General features: G+C 34.1%; 1 long non-coding RNA gene across 1 annotated transcript in view; it reads right to left on the bottom strand.

Moving 5' to 3' along the window:
- Positions 1-18,147, bottom strand: part of LOC103876778 — a 73,478-nt gene that overhangs the window by 12,448 nt on the left and 42,883 nt on the right. The window contains exons 2-3 of the long non-coding RNA XR_636156.3: positions 9,228-9,294; positions 2,594-2,688 (exon numbers count right to left, since the gene is read on the bottom strand). This is a non-coding gene — a long non-coding RNA (uncharacterized LOC103876778). The remainder of the gene's footprint in view (positions 1-2,593; positions 2,689-9,227; positions 9,295-18,147) is intronic.

Below are 18,147 nucleotides of genomic sequence, written 5' to 3'. Positions count from 1 at the left end.
TTTTGCTGTACATATCAAAGTGATATTGAACAGAACTGTAAGAGGTATAAAATCATATAAATCAGATACAGTAATTTAAAAATATAGCAGGTTGGGGTTATTTATCATAAAGAAAAATATGTCCTTTATGACTCATTGCTTTCTGGGTCATTGCTGAGTGACAGTGCAGCACAGCATTGTGTATTTTGCATAATGACCCAGAGTTATCTCATCAGTTTAAGTTCTCTTTATAACCTCAGGTTATAAAAAGTCAGAGGATTGTGTCATACACTTTTAAAAAATTTTTCAAGCTTGGAATTGAGATATAAAAGGGTATTTTGGTTATTTTGTCAGTCAATAAACAACATATTCAGAGGTAAAATTCAGGCAGATTTCACTCCAAAGGCTTACATCATGTGTTGTACCCCGAGAGACCCATGGCACCTTGCAGATACTTGTTAGGCTCTACCATAATACATTGTACATATATTTTCTAATTAAGCTCTCAGCTTTGAAGAAGAATTGGATATTTTTCTGTATAACACAACACTTGACACATAGCAGGCATTCGATTAAGTGTTTCTTGGAGGAAGGATATTTACTTGAAATAGTCCTTGCCGTTCCGATTGGCTGCCTAGATGAAGGCTAAAAGGCCCTGAACTTTGAGATACTTAATTCTAGTCAGGCATGAACACACCAGTCTTTATGTACCAAATGTGGGCATGTTTACAGGTAGATTATTGTATCAGTGAAGAATTGTTCATTACTAAGAAATTTGCACTGTTAAGAAAAATTTTCCAAAATACAGGGTTACTGAGTCTTTTTTTGTTTTGTTTTGAGACAGTCTCACTCTGTTGCCCAGACTGGAGTGAGTGGTGTGATCTTGGCTCACTGCAACCTCTGCTTCCTGGGTTCAAGTTGTTCTCCTGCCTCAGCCTCCCAAGTAACTGTGATTACAGGTGTGCACCACCATGGCCGGCTAATTTTTTGTACTTTTAGTACAGACTGGGCTTCACCATATTGGCCAGCCTGGTCTCGAACTCCTGACCTCAGGGGATCTGCCCGCCTTGGCCTCCCAAAGTGCTGGGATTACAGGCGTGAGCCACTGTGCCCAGCCGGATTACTGATTCTTTTCCATATCCTCTAAGACATTGTCTAGAAGCCTGGCCAAGGGATTACTTAATTCTCCTGTCTTACTTGACTTGCTATTTACTATTATTCAGGATAATAACCCTTATAACTTTCCAAGGGTACCTATTAGCTCTCAGAAAATGGATAGCAATATAGATGATTCTCATCAAATAGCATTAGAAATGAATGTTGTGTGCAAGATACAAATAATGTTTGATGAAAGATTATAGTTTTATTGTCCTTTATGAACATTAAGTTCTTTTGTACCTGAACTGGAAATCTTGTTTTTCTCGTAGTCACTATATATATCTCCAGTACTTTTGGGACCAGCTTTAGCATCTTGGTGGTTTCATCATTAATGAGCTAAAAAAACTCTTTGACATGTGCTCACTTTATATTTGCATATACTTTGTTGTTTTAGCTTTTTGAAAAATATACTTTGGCAAAGTAAAACTCACATATATTTAATTTGTATAATCATGTTTTAAAAGTATTGAAAAATGCAGAAGTAATCCAGATCCCCTAAAATCTATTTTTATGTTATATTTGATTTTTAAAAAATTGATGTGGAAAACCAAATGTGTCTGTCTGTGAGTAGGGATGGGGTTGGGGTTAATCTAAAGAGTATACGTTAAATTTTGCATATAATTGTTTGAGCAAAAACAAGATGGGGCAAATGAGGAAAATAAGATTTCAACAGTGAGGGTGTCAGTGGGAAAGTGATGAATTTGTCAATATGGAGTACATTAAATAAGAATGCCTGCAGGCCGGGAAACAGGTGAACAAGAAAAGGGTGGGCAGACTCTGAGGTGTTGGTGGGAAGCTGACATTGTTGAGATATTCTTCTTTCAGTATCACTGCAAATTTTAAAAAAATAACAGCATTACTCTATAGGCATTTTTAAATGAACTATTTGATTCAAGCTCCACCTTAAAATGGGTTATTTGGGGGAAGTTAAGAGACCATTAAAAAAGAGAAATGCTCATTAAGAGATGACACAAGTAAATTTGATTCAATGCAATATCTGTATTTATATGTATCTATCTATATATATCCACTATATACATAATTTATGTATCTACTATAAACCAAACTTTTAAAAGCACATAGCAGATTAAAAAGAAAAAGACATAAGCCTTTCCTCAAAGATATGAAATGTATTAGAAATGCAAAGCATAGCAATATAAAACAGAGAAAGAAAGTGAGATACCAGAGAAAGAAAGTAGTAATATCAGTGATTCTGGAAAAAGCCAACTATGGGAAATAATTGCTTCTTGGATAACAAAGACAATTATGGCCCATTCCCCAAAACTTCTTTATATCTTCCTTCAGTTATTAGCTTAAAGGTTCTTATTAACAGAGAAGATCACTGAAAGAGGAGAGTAATATTATTTCAAGTGAATCGAGGACTTGATGTGCTCTACAAAGCTCCTGTGTTCTATGGTAGCCTCAACCGTGTGTACACAGCTTAGTTGAGACCTACCTGGGGGGCAGCTGTGCTGTCTGGATGGCTCAGGTAGGAAGAAGAGGCAAAAGCCAATTCTGCACCCAGTTTCTTCTCCTGTCCTTTTCTCAGCCCTAGGTAGAAAAAAGAGGGAGATAAAATAAGACTGCCTTTGCTGCTTGCTTTTATATCTCTGAAGTTACTAACATTTTTCTCTATTTCTATTTATTGCCAAATAGCCTTAGAACAAAATTTGGTTGAAGGGTAGGAAAACAAAAGGTAGAATTCCCTCCAAACTTATTGTTGGTAACTTTTAAAGTGCTTTTACAATTTTTTTTCCTGTGTATCTTTCCAGTGTTTATCTGTAGGCAAGCATGCTTTTAGAGAGTTTTATCTGTAGTATAGTTATATTCTTTATTGTTCTAGTTCATTCCATGATTTTTCATAAATATTATCCTTATAATTATATGTTAATAATTATTTTATATTGCTGCATAAGATTTAGACTCACTATACCTAACTTAGTTGTTTCTCTAATTTTAGGTATTTATTAAAATATCAGTTTGGTATTTTAAATAATTCTGCTGTAAATATTTTGGTGTATGTCATTCTATTTTCATCATATCAGTGGCCATAAACAATCCTAAAGTAAGTATTTTTAGAGATCTTGGCTACATTAAAATCAGGAAATGTTTTAAAATCTATATGTGTATTTAATATGCTTGTTACATATTATTAACAAGATGTATTAAATTGATGGCAGGTCCTAAAACCATTATTAGTTTAGAATATAGAAAATTATGTATTACCTTAATGTAAATTCCTAAAATTGATGAGAATAATAACATAAGAGGTTGTAAATATAAAAAGATGTTTAATTGTTGAAATATCTACCTCTAAAAAATGAATATAAGGTTAAAACAAAGTGAAAACAAACTTCTTCTTTTTAAATGCTTAGGGGCATATACACATACACACATATATTTAACCAAATGAAAATGTTAGTTAAATACAAAATGTGTAAATAATAGACAAAATAGGAAACCTGTACCTAGATCTCTCCAGACTCTACCTGTGTCTTTGTCCTCAGTTTCCAACAGCGTGCCCTCACTATGTGAACATAAGAAATCCTAGCCTTAAGCACAATTGCATGCCAGGTCCTATGAGTTCTAGTGAATCTCTGAAGATTGTCTTCAGTTTGGAAAAAGTTTGGCAAGTACTAGGAGAGAGTCATATTCTTTTTCTTGGCAATTCAAATATGTAATTGCATTGGTGAGAATCTTGAGAGGACATGGTATGGAAAGTTAAAAACGTACTGTTCAGCAGGCAGGTGGGATATATTAAGGAAGATCATCCTAAACCATATGTTCTATAATCAGGAAATCAGGAAGAAGAACAAAATAGACACATTTTATAATCAGAAAACATGTCACAGATTAATTTTGTATTATCTTTTGTGTGCATGCGTGTGTATGTGTGTGACATTTCTGATAATGTAATACACAAGGACCTATCCAAAACAATTGTCTCTGGGTAGCATGATTGAGTAATGGAGAAACAAGGGAATGGGGTGGGGAATGAAGGGAGACTTTTTACCTTGTTACATTTTCTATTGATATATCTTATAACTATATATGTGTATTTATCTTTGTATGTATTTTTATATATACCTGTTTTGGTATTAATATGTATTTAGACCATTTGATGCAGCGTTTCCACTCTTAAAAACTTATTATTGGGAAACAGAGATATGAATATAAAGATTTATGTACAAAAATTTAACTGGCTGGTTATTTATAGTTAGCAAAATTTTGATAAAACAACAGAATTGAGCATTACTGGAATGGTTAAATCTTGCAATACTTCTGTATGATGAAATCCGAAGGCATATCACAAAGATTAATGCTCCTAACATGATGCCATGTAAATAAAGGCTAGGTAAGAGAAAGGGAGGGAAGGGAGAAGAGACTGGAATAAACAGAAAGAGCAAGAAGAGACATGAAGAGATGGAAGGAAAAACATCATATTATTAACAGATTGGCAGTGATAAATACACCTCAGACATGTGGTTACAGATGCTTTTCCTTATTTTCATTACTTTACTCGTTATTCTCAATATTTGATAATGCAAACACATATTATTTTCATATTGAAAAAATTAAAGTGTTTTAAAAATCCATATTGTTGATTGCTAGGTGTAGGTACATTCTGTATCCATAGCTGTTGATACATAGTGCCAAATTTATCTTCCAGAAAGGTTGCTTCATAATATACACAGATGTAAATTATCCTGCTAGCTTTTTGCAACCTGCTCTTTATTGATTTCCATCATCCGTGTTGCTGCTTTAATATATTTATAATTCTCAATCTAAATTTATGCTTCTTTTCTGAGTTGAGCATTTTTCTATTTGTTACATTTTATCTTTTCTGAACTGCCTAGTTCTGTCCTATGTCAAAGAGAGTTTTTATTTAATCGATTTATTAAATGTACAAATATTTTTTACTTGATTTTTAACCATGATACGTTTGGCATAAGTGAAAATTACTGATTGGGGTACAAGATTAGCCATTTGACTGATGGGTATACTAAAAGCCCAGACTTCAGTACTACTTTGTAGATGCATATAAGGAATCTGTACCTGTACTGATTTCCCTCATTTTCTATGGAAATCTATAAAAATAACAAAGCAATAAAAACTCAAAGGGAATGTATAAGAAGCAATGCTTTGCTGTTACTCAGCACTGGGGTGCATAAAAGGAGGTAATGGGGATTAAAATTGGAAAAATAATTTGGGAAATATTGAATAGTAGGCAAAGACTTTTGGGTTTGTCAGTATTTAATGGAAAGCCATTGGGGATTTTTGAACCAAGTACTGATATAGTCGGAATTGAGCTTCAATATACCAGATGAAGAAGTCTTAGAGATCTACTTTACAGCATATTATCAGTCATTAACAATATTGTATTATAGATTTTGAAAGTTGGTAAAAGAGTAGATCTTATGTTAAGTGTTACCACAAGTAATAATAAACAAATAAATAAACAGGGCAGGAGAAAACTTTTGGAGATATTGGATAGGTTTATGGCATAGATTGTAAAGTTAGTTTCAGGGGTTTATGCAAATTTCTAAGCTCACTAAGGTGCATATATTTAATATGTCCAGCCTTCTGTATGTCAATCATTCCTCAATAAAGGTAATATAATTTTAAGAAGATTTTTAAGAAAAAAAGGTAATATAATTTATTTTAAATTGTAAAAATATATGTTTGGACACATAACTATTTTACTGGATAATTTTAATTGTTATAAAAATTAGCATATTCAACAAATATTAAAATTATGTAATTTATATGTTTATATATAACTTTCCCTAGTTTGGAGAAAATTTCTGTTTTTTTATTTACCTTAAAATTTTTAAATTTTTTATATGCCAACAAGCATATAAAAAAATCCTCAACATCACAAATCATTACAGAAATGCAATTCAAAACCACAGTGAGATACTATCTCACATCAGTCAGAATTGCTACTATTAAAAAGTAAAAAACATAACAGATGCTGGCAAGGCTACAGAGAAAAGGAAATGCTTATACGCTGCTGGTGGGAATGTAAATAGTTTAGCCGTTGTGGAAAGCAGTTTGACAATTTCTGAAAGAATTCAAAGCAGAATTACCATTGGTCCCAGCAATCCCATTATTGGTTACATACCCAGAGAAATATAAATCATTCTGCCAGAAAGGCACATGCATGCATATACTCATCACAGTACTATTCATAATAGCAAAGACATGGAATCAGCCTAAATGCCCATCAACAGTGGACTGGACAAAGAAAATGTGTTACATGTACACCAAAGAATAATACACAGTCATAAAAAAGAACAAGATCATGTCCTTTGCAGCAACATGGATGAAGCTGGACCATGCCATTATTATCCTAAGTGAGCTAACACAGGAACAGAAGACCAAATACTGAATGTTCTCACTTATAAGTGAGAGCTAAACCTTGACTACATATGAGCACAAGAAGAGAACAAAAAACACTGGGGTTTACTTGAGGGTGGGTGGAGGGAGGAGGCTGAGGATCAGAAAACTACCTATTGGATACTATGCTTATCATTTGGGTCATGAAATAATCTGTACACCAAACCCCTATGACACACAATTTACTCGTAAGACAAACCTGCACATGTACTCCTAATTCTAAAATAAAAGTTAAAATATGTATATTTAAATACATTCTAATTTGATATGCTAAATATTATTTTTCTATTTGCATAAGTTTACTGCTTTTCTTATCACAGATTTAAATATATATAATTTGTAATCTTTCTGGAAATATTTTGGGAGATATGTATATATGTGCACATATGCATATGTGTGTATATGGAAGTAATTATATATAAACAGAAAAATTATATATAGAGAAAAATTATATTTTATATATTATATGTAACGCATGTTTTTTCTGCTACACTGTTAATTACTTTCGTTGGTTTTTGCTAGTTTATATTGTATTTATTCACCTAAAGAAATTTGCACATTAAGGACAAATTAGAAAATAAAGAGAAGAAAAAGGAATTAAATATCATCCTTAATCTATCAATTCACAGTTAGTCACTTGTCACTCTTTTGTACATATCGTCTAGAGTATTTCCTATGCTAATATGTAGTCATAATACCTATAATGATTTTTACCTTGTTGTATATTGTTTTGTTTAATAATCTACCATGATCTTATTTCCACTTTATTATTTTTCTATTATCTCACTTGTAGTTGCTAAATAAAATTCCATGAAAAGATCTGACATGATGATTTAACCAGTTCCATATTTTAAATATTATGTTATTTTCAAATTTTTATTATTGATTGTGATCAGGTGACTGTTTTCCAAATTAATATTTTCACATATGCTTATTTCCTTAAGATAAATTCCTAGTTGTGGAGTTGTTTGATCAAATGTAATGAACATTTTAATAATCTTTGATACAAAACATCATATAGCCTCTCAGAAAGATTCTACTATTTTACCATTTCACCAGCAATGTGTGGTGGTTGGCAGGGCGTTGGCCAGGTACATGTTTTCTATATGTTTGTTGATATTAAGCATTAAGATTATATCCTATCCTTTAGGAGAAATAGGTATCTTCTCATTAATTAATTCATATATCTATTATATATAGACTTTTCATAGTTTTATTTGATATTTTAGTTTTTCACTTTTAAAGTTGTGAAGTCAGTTATGACAATTGGTCCAGAGATGTCTCTCTTCTAAATTTATGATATTTCTAAAATTAGTTTAAATTTATTTTAGATGTAAGTATATGAATAAGTGAGGAATAAAATAGACACCTATCTGGCTAGTCAAATAACAAAATTAAACATCTGTTTCTTTGTTGCATATGTATAATAGACATGTGAAAAGTTAGGTTTATCTTTCACTTTGCGTTGCTGAAGCATAGTGATTCTTAATTTTATTTCAGCTTACGTTACACAGGTTTAAAGTTGTGTTCTCTGTTTAATTTATCCTGATACTGTTTAGTAGATGCAATGGCATATTGAAGAGAGAGTTTTAAATTGTTTTTCATTTAGGTTCAGACTTTAAAAAATCCATTCATTTATTTGGTGCTGATTTGCAGATTTGACCTCTGTAGCTTTCTGTTGTCTCAAGGAACCAATTAAAACCTCCTCTTTGTAAGAATTTGTTATTAGTCAACTGTAGTTTAGTTATTGTATAGTGACACCCCAAAGTCTCAGTGGTATTGACACAATAAAGGTTTATTTCTCATCCACGCTGATGTCTGCTGTGGGTCTTCCGCAGCTCTGTTCCACGTTGCTGTCACTGGGGTTTCAGTCTGACAGAACAACCTCTGACATCACCAGTCTCCTTGCAGATGAAAAAAGGTGCATGGTAAGTTAAGCACTGGATTTTAAAGCTTCTTCTTGGAGGTGAAACACATTATTCAATTCACAGTTCATTGAACAAAGAAGTTATATGACCAGGGTTGATGTTAAAGAAACCAGAAAATGTAATTGTCCTCCCAGAAAGGTACAGCAAATATTTTGAACAATAATATTATCACCACATCTGTTCAAGTAGTTTGCTAATGTTGGCTCTAGAATTACAAAACCGTGCCAGTGGGAGAGTCCGTTATGCATTAATTCATTTATGAAATTTGACCCCAATGCAGCTGTAAGTAAATTAAAGTGGGAGTCTGAAAACTTTTTCTGTAAAGAGCCAGATAGTATATATTTCCTTCTTTGTGGATCATGCAGTCTCTGTTGCAACATTTGCAACTTCTCAAGACCACTAATATAGCCAGAAAGTGGCCCTAGTTATTACAGAAACAAATAGGCATATCTGTGTTCCAATAAATCTTTATTAACAAAAACATCCATGGACTGGATTTTATCTTGCTGACCATTTACCAATCTCAGAAGAGATTCATTTATGTCTAGTTAGAGTAGAAATTTAGCATAGCCTGTTGAGATCTGGAGTTTTATCTATTCTTGTTCAAAGAAGTTTCACTAGTGGATACAAACTACAATTTTGTTTATGTTGGGTCTTATTCCATTATAAGGCCAACTGTATTTATTTTAAAGCTGTTAGTTCTGTGAAAAATATTCTGAGAGACAGAGTTATAATTTGAAAAATTATTTTCAATGTACTCACCTTCTTAAACAGGGTATAGAAAAAATGCTCTATGACATCATCTTGGCTGATTGGAACATGCAGGCAGCTGAGAAGGCATTGAAAGGGGTGTGGATTAAGACGAGAATGAGAAATTCTAATTTAACTCTTATAGTAGAATTCAAGGGAGTAGTTACCTGAAAACTGTACTCATTTCATCATCATCCTAGACAAAGCACAAAACTATATTGCTACTTATCTTCTAAATGGACATAATCATAATCTAGCCACATGCTATAACCAAAGGATAATTATGCTTATATCTTTTGAACCTTTGTAGGAGTTCTTATAGGTAACCATAAACATAGAAATGTCTAATAGAGTTGACAAAGTAAAACAATATTATTCTACTGGATTGAGACTTTCTTAAAATAATAAAATTATATTGCTCAATTTTGTTTTAAGAATGAAAACCTGTGTTTTCTTGCTAAGAACAGGATATATGCAAAGTACTTTTAACTTTCTTCCCCCCAAAAATACAGACCTAAATACAAAGAAGAAATGTTAATTGATTCATTGAACTTTTGAAGCAACTATTTAACATTTTCAATAAAAAGAAGCCTACCTCTAATCCCAGGCGGCAGCTTTACTAAAGACATACATTATAATTATGCTTCTGTTTTCATTTCCTCCTAATAACAGTGACTAGGAAAGTCTGCTTTCTACATCTGGATTTCAAACCATCATTCAGACAAAGCTTCATTAAACCCACCAAACACCAAAGGTCACTGTGGTTTTCATATGTTTGTGTTGTAGCAACTAAATGTTGCAAAAATGATCAGCTGCCAGCCAAATTTAGAAACACCAGAAAATAGTAAAAGTAAGATGAGGACATAGGTGATATGTTTTTCCATTTAAGGAATAGAAACACAGATCAATACAATATAGCCCTTGCCCTCAAGGAAATCATTCTACATGGATGACTGAAGCTTAAATTGACAATTAGAATATTTCATGTAAATATGAAGGTGATTTCCATTAAATGGCTGGACTGAACTGATCCAGAAAATCACCTTTCTTATTTCAAACACACAGAAATGCCATTTAAAATATAACAAATACACATTAAATATACAGTTGAGCTCAAAATATAAACAAGGAAAAAAATCTCCAAATAGAGGGAAGTTAACATTGGAGGGTGAGTGGAAGCTGATGCCCAGGGGTTCGTGGGCATTATTATTGGCTCGAGCCTTGGACTCTGCCATTGTAAGTGAAGGAGACTCTTTGTGTTGAGAATTAGAAATGAATTGCTGCATAAAACCAAGATTCATAAGGTCTGACCCATTTATAAAATTGAAACTATATGAACTCCTAAAACCCAGGAAAAATGGCTCAAAATCTTACAGCCTGCCTGAAATCGTGGGCAGAAAGAGAGACCCAAAAGCAACCATCATCTCAGGCTTTCTTCCCTTCATTGAAGTCAGAGTTCACAATCCACAATCCACACCCCAAAGTAGTTCAATGAAAAGGTCTATTAGAGTTGACTATTCCTGAAATGACATTCTTGCAACCCAGGAAAAACAGAACTTTCACAGAATATAGCTCCTGATGCAGATGAACTTTAAATTTTAAAAATTATAAAAGATGCATGAAGTGAAAAATTGACAGAAAAGAGAGAGAGAGAGAGAGAGAGAGCTAGAGAAAGCAAGCATACCAAATAGAAGATAACTAGATATAATTAATTCAAAAGTGAATTTAAAATAAGTGGATTTAAAAATGTTTAGATGATTAAAATAATAAATGTTCTAAGAACAATACAGTATGTTATAGCTAGAGACACTGTTGAAAAACAGCCAAATACATTTCTAAAAACCAAAACACAAAATGATTGAAATAAAAATAATAAATCCTCTTTGATTTATGATGAAATTTGATATAGTTAAAGAGTGAATATCTTGTTTGGAAGACAGAGGTCAGGAAATCAGCGGTGGCTGTACAAAATGATAAGGACATGGGAAAGAGGTTTTAGGAGATATGGAGTAATAGATGAAGTAAGGGTGTTTCAAATGAAAGAAGAGGGAGAATGAGGAAGGCAAAATATAGTACTCAGACATTTCTCATCTTCATGATGAAAGATTCTCCCTCGGGCCTGAAAGCTTAAGGGAATGAATAACTCCTAACTTCTCAGGCCCAGTCCCAGGGCACAAGGCCACTTGTGCCAGCAGCGTGTGTCAGCAAGATAGCAGAAACAGGAAGAGAGCTGACTGGAAGACATGTACCCCCTGGAGATCAAGAGAGAGGCCATTCAGGTACTGTGTAGCAGTTACATCAGATTGAGATACTTCCTGTTTACAAGAGACTATAAAATCCCTGCCTGGTCCTCATTTGGTGCTGATGCCATTTTAGGCCTCAGCCGGCCTGCACCCAGGCACTTATTAAAACAGCATGTTTCTCCACACAGCCTTGTGTTGTTTGTTGGTGTACTCTCGGGGTTCGAACAGATACAAGAGCCTTGCACATGAAAGTCTGATTTTTTCAGATTGACTGAATCCTCAAAATTTTAAATAAGGTGAATAGAACACCCACACCTGGTTGAATTAAAATAAGATCACATGATATTAAAAATTAAAAAATTACGTTTCCTGAAAGAAAACTTATTTACAAAGCAAAAGTAAATGGACCTACAAAAATACTTTACCAATAATGGCAGGTTCAAAACACTAGGAAAAAGATCCTCATAATAATGAAGAAAAATAACTGTCTAGCATTTCAAATCAAGATTAAATTTTAAAAGTTATGGTGAAATAAGGAAATTTCATAGCAAAAATTGAGAGAATTTACTTCTGGTAGTTCTCCCTGTAAGAGCTATTAAAAATATGCTTCAAAAAGAAGTATATTGAACCCAAAAAAAGAGTAAGATGAAAGAAACAGTAAATGTGAGTACATCGACATAAGCGTTGACTGTCAATAATAGTGCTAAGTTAGAAGGTAAAGAAACTATTAGAACTGAAATACCAAGCAATTATAGGGAAGGTGAAATCTGGGGGAGAATGTTTTTAAAGAATTCTGAAGTTCTTGTAAACAAAGGAGGCAAGAAAAGTAGATTAGCTTTTCACTGTTTTGAGTATTTTTGTTAAGTATTTAAATGTAGCTACAACAATTGAAGAAAATGTATGTATAGCTTTCAAACAGGTAGAGGAAAAACAAAACAAAAATATAGCCAATTGAATAAAAGGCAGAAAATAAGAAAGACACAATAAACAGTTATGAATACAAAAATAATATGATATAAATTGCCCTAAGATACCAGTAATCACAATCAGAGATAGTTACTAAATTATTTGCTATCAGTTTTATCAGAAAATGAGATTAGAAAAATAAAATATATCCAGCCACATTCTATTCAAAAGTGCCATCCATACAGTAAAACTTACTTTGAAAGATTATTATAAAAGGATGGAAATATAAACATATACTATTGCATATGTTCAAATATGTTCACTATATTTCTGTTTGAAATAAAATATTGGAAAAAAAAGCAATGTATTCAATGGGGGAACTGATAAATATTTACAGACCTTTTAAACTTATATTCTCCTATTATATTTTTATAATCAATTATTTATGGTACATATGAATGTAATTGCTTTCAGGTATTTATTTTGAAATTATTTGCCTTCTTAAATACTTTGTTAATCATCTAATCTCTGTATATTTGTATATTAGCCTCTTCTTTTCATTCAATGGAGAAAAGTAAATTTTACCATGTTGCATTAGCTACACTTCCAGATGAAAACGAAATCATATGATGGTACCTGGTATATCAGTTCTGTGTTAAATGGGAATTCCCTGAGCACTTTACTATTGTATATGACATTATTTGTTAGTATGATTGTATTAGTTAGTTCTCACACTGTTATAAAGAATGACCTGAGACTGCATAATGTATGAAGAAAAGAGGTTTAATTGGCTCGCAGATCTGCAGGCTGCACAGAAAGCATGACTAGGGAGGCATCAGGAAACTTACAATAATGATGGCAGAGTGAAGAGGAAGCAAGCACATCTTCACATGGCGACAGGAAATAGAAAGAATGAAGAGCAGAGTGCTACACACTTTTAAACAAATATATCTCATGAGAACTCACTGTCATGAGAACAGCAAGAGGGAAAACCACCCCCATGATCCCATCACCTCCACCCCAGTCCCTCTGCCAACATTGGGAATTACAGCTGGAGAGGAGATTTGGGTGGGGACACAGAGCCAAACTATATCAATGATACAAATATTTTTTTATCATGCTAAGATAAGTTCTTCAATTCTTAGTTTATATAAACTGAGATAAAACAACAACTAAGAGTTTTTTGCTAAGAAATGTAGAATTTTATTAAAATCTATTATTTCTAGTGAGATGATGATATGGTTTGGCTGTGTCCCAACCCAAATCTTGAATTGTAGCTCCCATAATTCCCACCTGTTGTGGGAAGGACCCTGGGGGAGATCACTGAATCATGAGGGTGGTTCCCACATACTGTTTTTGTGGTAGTGAATAAGTCTCATGAGATCTGATGTTTTTTTAAGGGGAAACCCCTTTCACTTGGCTTTCATTCTCTCTTGCCTGTTGCCATGTAAGATGTGCATGATTGTCAGTACTCCCCAGTCTCGTGGAATTGTGAGACTACCAAACCTCTTTTTCTTTATAAGTTACCCAGTCTCGGATATGTCCTTATCAGCAGTGTGAAAATGGACTAGTAGAGATGATCAGATAATTCCTCTGTTTTGCCCTACTGATAAGTACACTAATACTTTCTTGTTATTAAACATTTAAAAATTTTAGATTAAACCTTAATTAGTTAGAATGTGCATTATTTTGTTATATTTATTATTCTGTTTGGCACTTTACTTTGAATAATTGGATTTATGTTTTTAAGTGAGATTATTATTTTGCAGTTTTCTTGAAAACTCTATTTTGTCTTTAAAAAATTCCACTATCATTGCCAATTCACCAAAAGTGAATTGAGTTAAGGCAGGAGCCAGATTTGGTTTGTTTATCATTTGCTAAACACATCATTTATGCTTAGCCCTGTGCCTGGTACACAACAGAAATTCATAAACATTTGTTGAATAAATACTGCAATCCAACTTTTTTTAATAGCATTCCGTTTAAATTAAGTTTTAAAAAAATCATTTATTTTTTCTTGAAAATTAAAATGTTATTTTGAAAGAGTTAGAGATTTACATATGCTACCACATTAAAAATTTAAATCAGATTAGCAATAAAAATTTAAAAGTTTAATTTGTAAAAAAAAAAAATGCATTTTATTTTATTTTTCTAAAATAAACATGGGATACATGTGCAGAACATGCAGGTTTATTACATAGGTATACATGTGCCATGGTGGTTTGCTGCACCTATTGACCCAACCTCTAATTACCACCCCTCATCCCCTACCCTCCAACAGGCCCTGCTGTGTGTTGTTCCCTGCTCTGTATCCATGTGTTCTCCTTGTTCAACTCTTTAGTCTCATGCCTTTTTATGGCAGCATAGTATTCCACGGTACACATGTACCACATTTTCTTTATCAATTCTATCATTGATGGGCATTTGGGTTGATTCCATGTCAACCTGAGACCAAAACCGGGAAAAGACAAAACAAAAAAACAAAATTTCAGGCCAATATCCCTGATTAATATCGATGCAAAAAACCCCCAGAATACTGGCAAATTAAATCCAGCAGCACATCAAAAATTTTATCTACCATGATCAAGTCAGGTACAACCCTGAAATGCAAGGCTAGTTCAACATATACAAATCAATAAGCATCATCTATCACATAAACAGAACCAAAGACAAAAACCACATGATTATCTCAATAGATGCAGAAAAGGACTTTGATAGAATTCAACATCCCTTCATGTTAAAACTCAATAAGCTAGATATTGATGGAACATATCTCAAAATAATAAGAGCTATTTATGACAGACCCACAGCCAATATCATATTGAATGGGCAAAAGCTGGAAGCATTCCCTTTGAAAACTGGTACAGGACAAGGGTGCTCTCTATCACCACTCCTATTCAACACAGTATTGAAAATTCTGCCCAGGGCAATCAGGAAAGACAAAGAAATAAAGGGTATTCAAATAGGAAAAGAGCAAGTCATATTGTCACTGTTTGCAGAAAACATGATTTTATATTTAGAAAACCCCATATCTCAGCCCCAAAGCTGCTTAAACTGATAAGCAACTTCAGCAAAATCCCAGGATACAAAATCATTGTGCAAAAATCACAAGCATTCCTTTACACCAACAAGAGACAAGCATAGAGCCAAATCATGAATGAACTCTCATTCACAATTGCTACAAAGAGAATAAAATGCCTACAAATACAGCTAACAAAGAATGTGAAGGACCTCTTCCAGGAGAACTACAAACCACTCCTCAAGGAAGTAAGAGAGGACACAAACAAATGGAAAAACATTCATCCTCATAGACAGGAAGAATCTATATTGTGAAAATCGTCATACTGTCCAAAGTAATTTATAGATTCAATGCTATTCCCATCACACTACCATTGACATTCTTCATAGAATTACAAAAAGATATTTTAAATTTCATGTGAAATCAAAAAAGACCCTGCATAGCCAAGACAATCCTAAGCAAAAAGAACAAAACTGGAGGCATCATGCTGCCTGACTTCAAACTATGCTATAAGGCTACAGCAACCAAAACAGCATGGTACTGGAACCAAACAGACATGTAGACCAATGGAGCAGAACAGAGGCCTCAGGAATAACACCACACATCTACAACCATCCGATCTTCAACAAACCTGACAAAAAGAAGCAATGGGGAAAGGATCTCGTATTCAGCAAATGGTGCTGGGAAAACTGGCTAGTCATATGCAGAAAACTGAAACTGGACCCCTGCTTTACACCTTATGCAAAAATTAACTCAAGATGGATTAAAGACTTAAATGTAAAACCCAAAACCATAAAAACATTAGAAGAATACCTAGGCAATACCATTCAGGACATAGGCCAAAATCGAAAAATGAGATCTAATTAAACTAAAAAGCTTCTGCACAGCAAAAGAAACTATCATCAGATGTCATCAGAGTGAATAGGCAACCTACAGAATGGGAGTAAAGTTTTGCAATCCACCCATTTGACAAAGGTCTAATATCCAGAATTTACAAGGAACTTAAACAAATTTACAAAGAAAAACAAAACAAAACATCAAAAAGTGGGCAAAAGATATCAGACACTCTTCAAAAGAAGACATTTACACGGCCAACAAGCACGTGAAAAAAAGCTCGACATCGCTGATCATCAGAGAAATGCAAATCAAAATCACAATGAGATACCATCTTATGCCAGTCAGAATGGAGATTATTAAAAAGTCAAGAGGCCGGGCACGGTGGCTCACCTGAAATCCCAGTACTTTGGGAGGCTGAGGTGGGCAGATCACCTGAGGTCGAGTGTTTGAGACTAGCCTCACCAACATAGAGACACTCCGTCTCTACTAAAAATACAAAATTAGCCAGGCACGGTGGTGCATACCTGTAATCTTAGCTACTCGGGCGGCTGAGGCAGGAGAATCACTTGAACCCAGGAGGCAGAGTTTGTGGTAAGCCAAGATTGGACCACTGCACTCCACCCTGGGCAAAAACAGTGAAACTCTGTCTCAAGAACAAAAACAAAAAAAAAAAAGGAAACAATAGATGCTGGCAAGGCTGTGGAGAAATAGGAACACTTTTACACTGTCGGTGGGAATGTAAATTAGTTCAACCATTGTAGAACAGTATGGTGATTCCTCAAGGATCTAGAACTAGAAATACCATTTGACCCAGCAATCCCATTATTGGCTATATACCCAAAGGAATATCAATCATTCTACTATAAAGACATAGGCACACATATGTTTATTGCAGCAGTATTAGCAAAAATAATTTATTCTTTTAAGCCTTTGCTTTTCAAGTTCCTTCACCAGCAAGGTAACTGTCAAAGATCTCTTATCCTTAAGAAAACCACACTAAGTATTTTATGACATGTGGCTACAAAATGTCTCTTAAAAAGATCCACTTTAAATTGATTTTTTAAATAATAAAAATAATTGAAGATAAATTAATGTCTTAAATTATTCCTGGTTATGTTTGTTTGCCTTTACGAATGAAAGGAATTAAATATTTAATGTTTTAAGGACCAAAATTTTATTTTGAGGTGTCTTATTGTTTCTGAGAAACATTTATAGATAGTAACTATTTTAACTCTCTGCAAATGGCAATAACCTGAGTCAGTATTACAGGGGATCATAGGAAATACAAAGAAATAAAATTCTCACTTTTTGTAGGCAATTTAATTCCATGGCTCCCTGATCTGGCTGGTGTATGGGTGAAGGATGTAGGGAGCAGGGGCAGCGAGTTTCCTCTGAGACAATCTGTTGAACCTGCATTTCCAGAAGCCCAGGCCATCCTCTTGCAAGAGAATTTTGGTCTGCCCCAGCTGTGTGCAACTATTTACTGGAGAATGTTTGTCAGGACCTTGGCCAGCGATTAGGCTTGGCTAACAACAGCATGGGTAAAGGGCAAGCAAGTGTTGTGTCTGTCCTCTCACTAGCCCTCCTTGCCATTGTGCCATCTTTCTTTGCTCTTCCCCCTCCCCGAGACGGGGAGTCTCGCTCTGTCTCCCAGGCTGGAGTGCAGTGGCGCCATCTCGGCTCACTGCAAATCGCCTCCTGGGTTCCATCATTCTCCTGCCTCTGCCTCCGGAGTAGCTGGGAATACAGGCGCCCGCCACCACGCCCAGCTTTTTTTTTTTTTCTTTTCTTTTTTCTTGTATGTGTAGAGACGGGATTTCACCGTGTTAGCCAGGATTACAGGCTTAAACTACCGCGCCCGGCCTTTCTTTAACTCTTGCAGATGATTTTGCCATTAGGTGAATATTGTTTAAACTAGAAGACAAAA

This window comes from Papio anubis, chromosome 14 (assembly GCF_008728515.1).
Source record: "Papio anubis isolate 15944 chromosome 14, Panubis1.0, whole genome shotgun sequence".
NCBI classification, from domain to species: Eukaryota; Metazoa; Chordata; class Mammalia; order Primates; family Cercopithecidae; genus Papio; species Papio anubis.
This window is presented reverse-complemented; position numbering and strand designations above follow the sequence as displayed.